The sequence below is a fragment of the Hyperolius riggenbachi genome, chromosome 3, assembly GCF_040937935.1.
Source record: "Hyperolius riggenbachi isolate aHypRig1 chromosome 3, aHypRig1.pri, whole genome shotgun sequence".
NCBI classification, from domain to species: Eukaryota; Metazoa; Chordata; class Amphibia; order Anura; family Hyperoliidae; genus Hyperolius; species Hyperolius riggenbachi.
Window position 1 is genome coordinate 37609045 of NC_090648.1, and position 6146 is coordinate 37615190.

A 6146-nucleotide genomic window follows, 5' to 3' on the forward strand; every position below is an offset into this window, starting at 1 on the left:
GGGCGAGCGGCTGCTTCCTGTCAATTCACGGCGGGGGGCTCCGTGAATAGCCTGCGGGCCGCCGATGGTGGCTCGCAGGCTAAATGTAAACACAAGCGGAAATAATCCGCTTTGTTTACATTTGTACGGCGCTGCTGCGAAGCAGCGCCGTAAGGCAGATCGGCGATCCCTGGCCAATCAGCGGCCGGGGATCGCCGCCATGTGACAGGGGACGTCCCGTCACTGGCTGCACAGGACGGATAGCGTCCTGTGCAGCCCTGATCTCCGGGGGGGGAGCAGGTAGGAGAGGGAGGGGGGAATTTCGCCGCAGAGGGGGGCTTTGAGCTGCCCCCCCCGCCAGCCACATGCAGGCATGAGAGATCGGACCCCCCCAGCACATCATCCCCCTAGTGGGGAAAAAGGGGGGTGATCTGATCTCTCTGCCTGCTACATGATCTGTGCTGGGGGCTGCAGAGCCCACCCAGCACAGATCACTCAGCACAGCGTTGGTCCTTAAGGGGGGGGTAAAGGGTGGGTCCTCAAGTGGTTAAAGCCCCCCCAATCTTTCCTCATTCAGACAGAGACCTGTCATTTTTAGCCTTAGGCACTTCTTAAAAGTATGGTGTGATGTTTGACTGGGATTAAAAGCTGTACAGAGACCTGCTGCTTGCACTGTGAATGTGGATGCCTTAACCCAGTGTAGATAGCACTAGATACTAACCATAAGAAAGTACTATATCTGAGAGTATAGGTGCCCATGCATTTGTGGCATTGATATCCTGCAGATTGAATCATAATTATCAAATCTAGCAGAGATCAATGCTGCAGTATGGCCGCCCAGCTGGTCTTCTGCCATATGTATTGTGTACCCCCCTGAACCTGTGGTGAGTGATGCATTGTGGTTTTGACTCACCTGTCCACTGGCGCATTCCTCCTATGTCCCCGTCTTCTTTTTATTGCCACTGTGACCCCAGCACACGTAGTGACATGATGAGGCTCTGGCCATGCCCATCTTCAGCTTGGCTCTGGCTACTCCCATCTGCAGCCAGGCTTTGGCCATGCTTATCTGCAGCCAGGCTCTGGTCACACCCATCTGCGTACAAACACTGGGGTAATGGGATACAGACACCCCAAGTGGTTATAGAGAAGGACACAAAGGAGGCCTCACACCTGCAGACAGGTGTACCAAAACTAGGTATGCTCATTCGGATTTTGCGGAATTGAAATTTCCGATCTGAAAACCAAATTTCCGATCGGAACTCAGAAATCGAACAATGGAACTTGGAAATCGAAATCGTATTTCTGCGGACATACTGCATTATTGCAATTCAGTAAATTTAGCCAAATCACAGAACTCTGAAGCATTGGACCAATCAGAGAACGCAGAGCAAACTCGGAAGTATTTGGTCTATCAGAAAATGCAAAAAATTACCAAAAACACCACTCCTCGGAAATCGAACTCGTAAACCGTTCCGAAATTGGTGGAACAGTAACTGGCATTGGCGGATATTGGAATTTCTGTGGAATTGTAAATCAACATTTCCGACCATCCCTAGCCAAAACTACACAGGTCGGGGGTAAGGCACACAAAACACATCACATGGGGGAGACCTGGGGGGCCCGGCAGGCAGAGGCAGCTGGACAGATTTCCAATCGCTTTCAAATTGAAATCTATTGGAAATCTGTGTGCAGATGTGTGGCAGCAATAGATTCCTCTCTGATGATATCTCCTGCCCCCTATGCCAATGTATGGACAGCTCATGCCACTGTACAGTATCTGAAAGTGTCCTGGTGTCTTTGATAATTATACAAGTGCTAGGCCGAAATTACGCATTAGCGTAATTACGCATCGTAAATGACTACAAATGCACCGTAAGCGTTACGTGTAAGGTTACGGTATTACGCGTAATTAATTACGCGTAGACCGTAGGTTACGTTATTACGCGTAACAAATTACGCGTAAGACAGTAAACTCATATTGAAATTACACAGTCTGCCGTAATCGCGTAATATTACGCTCCCGTATAATATAAAAAAGCAGCCGACTTTAAGGGTTAATAGCAAAGCCCCCTTAAGTGCTAAGGGCCTCAAATTTGGAGAATATATTAAGGAGATCAGAAGGAATAAGAGGAAAACATTTTTTTTCAAAAAGACCTTATAGTTTTTGAGAAAATCGATGTTAAAGTTTCAAAGGAAAAATATATACATTTAAAAACCTGCCGACTTTAACGGTTAATAGCAAAGCCTGCTTAAAATTTAGGAACACCAAATTCCCAGGGTATTTTAAGGGGATCAGTGGGAATAAGAGGAAAACATTTTTTTTTCAAAAAGACCTTATAGTTTTTGAGAAAATCGATTTTTAAGTTTCAAGGGCAAAAATGTCTTTTAAATGCGGAAAATGTCAGTTTTTTTTGCACAGGTAACAATAGTGTTTTATTTTCATAGATTCCCCCAAGTGGGAAGAGTTTTACTTACTTTGTTCTGAGTGTGGGAAATATTTTAAAAAAACGACATGGGGTCCCCCCTCCCAGACCTCTTTAACCCCTTGTCCCCCATGCAGGCTGGGATAGCCAGAATGCGGAGCACCGGCCGCGTGGGGCTCCGCACCCTGACTATACCAGCCCGCATGGTCCATGGATTGGGGGGTCTCGGAAGGGGAGGGGCAGCCAAGCTTTCCCCTCCCCCTCCGAGCCCTTGTCCAATCCAAGGACAAGGGGCTCTTCTCCACCTCCGATGGGGGGTGGAGGTGGAGGCCGCGATTTCCTGGGGGGGGGGGGTTCATGGTGGCATCTGGGAGTCTCAAATCAGAAGGAACCCCATTGGTCTGCTAAGGACCAATGGGGCTCCTTGGAGCCCAAATACAAAGATGCTTTAGAGAGCTCTGAGCTATATAGCTCAGAGCTCTGTCGGGTGCAGGACGCTAAGTCCCGCCGGCTCTCGCCGCCCTCCCCGCCTCTCCCACATGTCACCTACATACATGCTGGCACCCATGGGTGCCAGCATGTATATGGGTGACAGGTGTGGGTGGAGTGGATGGCGGGAGCCGGCGGGGACTTAGCGTAAGTGTATGCGGCGGCCGGCGGGTGAGCGGCGAGTGACGTCGGGTGCGGTGGAGTTACAAAGTAACAAAGTTGTTACATTGTAACAACTTTGTTACATTGTAACTGATTAGTATATTTCCGAGGATATTGCATGGGAACTGGCTTTTAAAGGGACAGGTAAGTATTAATGGTTAATTAAGAATATTAAAGGACTTTTTTCGTGGTTATGTTTTTTGTTCAATTAAAATACTTTTTTCTAAGTGTTTGTGTGTTTATTTACTTTTAACTCTTAAAGGAAATGGGTAAGGGGTACAAGTACCCCTATACTCATTTCTCCTGGGAGGGGGGGTGGGCATCTGGGGGACCCCTTTTTAAAGGGGACTCCCAGATGCCACCATGAAACCCCCCCCCATGAAATCGCGGCCTCCACCTCCACCGCCCATCGGAGGTGGAGAAGAGCCCCTTGTCCTTGGATTGGACAAGGGCTCGGAGGGGGAGGGGAAAGCTTGGCTGCCCCTCCCCTTCCGAGACCCCCCAATCCATGGACCATGCGGGCTGGTATAGTCAGGGTGCGGAGCCCCACGCGGCCGGTGCTCCGCATTCTGGCTATCCCAGCCTGCATGGGGGACAAGGGGTTAAAGAGGTCTGGGAGGGGGGACCCCACGTCATTTTTTTAAAATATTTCCCACACTCAGAAAGAAGTAAGTAAAACTCTTCCCACTTGGGGGAATCTATGAAAATAAAACACTATTGTTACCTGTGCAAAAAAAAACTGACATTTTCCGCATTTAAAAGACATTTTTGCCCTTGAAACTTAAAAATCGATTTTCTCAAAAACTATAAGGTCTTTTTGAAAAAAAAAATGTTTTCCTCTTATTCCCACTGATCCCCTTAATATACCCTGGGAATTTGGTGTCCCTAAATTTTAAGCAGGCTTTGCTATTAACCGTTAAAGTCGGCGGGTTTTTAAATGTATATATTTTTCCTTTGAAATTTTAACATCGATTTTCTCAAAAACTATAAGGTCTTTTTGAAAAAAAATGTTTTCCTCTTATTCCTTCTGATCTCCTTAATATATTCTCCAAATTTGAGGCTCTTAGCACTTAAGGGGGCTTTGCTATTAACCCTTAAAGTCGGCGGCTACCTAACATTGATCCATGCATCAACTTTTCCGCTTGGAAGCATGGCCTTACGCATTAATTGCTAGTAGGAAATTACGCGTAAGGCAGTAACGTAACAACCTGCATTACGGTATTCTTACGCGTAATTGCATAAGGGCTATGCGTAATTACAGACATGAACGTAAATACATGTCTACGCCGTAAGCGTAATTCCGTAATGCGTAATAGCATAAAATTACGCGTAATGATCCGTAAGCGTAGTTTTTTGCATTACGCCCAGTACTGAATTATACATTCTAGTTTTCATTGTGTGGTTAATTTTTTCTGCCATTTCTGCTTGACCATGTTTGTAGTAAAAAAATTAAGACGTTTTACAGAAAAGACATAAAATAAGTAAGGGGAGATCATACATAGCAACACGGTGGCAAAGTGGACAGACTACTCACCTTTCAGTTCCAGGGTGCTTGGGTGAAATATATGGGTCCCTGGAGGAAATCCTGGCCAGTTTGCATGTTCTCCTTGTTTGCATTGGTTTCTTCTGGGTACACAAGTCTCCTCCCACTTCTCAAAACACACTGATAAATTAATACGCTGCACACACACACATACACACCCCACCCACACACACACTGCACGCACAGACGCACGCACAGACGCACGCACAGACGCACACACACACACACACACACACACACACACACACACACACACACACACACACACACACACACACACACACACACACACACACACACACACACACACACACACACACACACACACACACACACACACACACACACACACACACACACACACACACACTCAGTGACATGACTATGTAATCTGTAAAGCCCTTCAGAATATATCAGTGCTATATAAATTCATAATAATAATATGGTAGGACATAAGACTATGACAGGATTACACTGTGAGCTCCTCTGAGGACAGTCAGTGACATGACTATGACTGTGTAAAGTGCTGCAGAAGATGTCAGTGCTATGTAAAAAAATATTAACAACAACAAAAACAATAATAATAATAATAATAATAATAATATGGGGCATTAGACTATGGTAGGATTAGATTCTGAGCTCCTCTGAGGACAGTTAATGACATGGCTATGTACTCTGTAAAGTGCTGCAGAAGATGTCAGCGCTATGTAAATAAATAACAACAACAACAAAAAACCAACAACAACAATAATAATAACTAGCGGACCCGCAGCAGAGCATACGCCGCATAAGGGGGTAGAGGGCAGGAAGGGGGTATCGGGCACAGCGGTGGGGAGGGGAGTCGGACCCCCCCTCAACTGGGTCCCTCATGTGTGCTCCCCCTCCAGCTTAAGCTCAGCAGCAGCCGCCACTATTAGTAAGAGGCAACGGGCGGGGATGACTCACCTCTTCCGTGTTCCATCGTGCGTTTCACTGTTGTCACTTCCTGCAATGCTACCCACTGTATTGGTGTATTTTGCCTTCTTAAAACAGAAAGAAATCTGCAATAATTCAGCTATAAATGAACAATGAACATTTGTGGTTACCCACAATGCACTGCTACTAAATATGCCAATTATTCTTTTTCACCCTTAGTAACCCAAGCAAGCATCCAGGTCCACTGGTGTATAGCAATCCTTTAGCTTTAAATTTTAAACAGCCATATCAAACCCACATGTGTGACTCGCGGCAAATTGCGCACGCAAAAGACGCATGAATCGCGGCACTTCACGTTCTAATTGTTTAGCACACCCATGCTAAACAGTTTGCACTGCTTTGTGAATCAGGCCCTACAGCATTTCGTTTCATTCAGTCATATCAAACCCACATGAGACAGCCTATTTTAGACTTTCAGTCCTCATCAGTTCTTGGCAGGGATTGATATGGCTGTATGTATGGCTTGGACCAGTACAACAGAGTAACCAAGCAACTCAGGGTGAACCAAACTACTGAGAATGTATATAGGAGGATAAAAGAGACCAAAAAGCTGTCCTACTAAAAAAAAGCAAAGC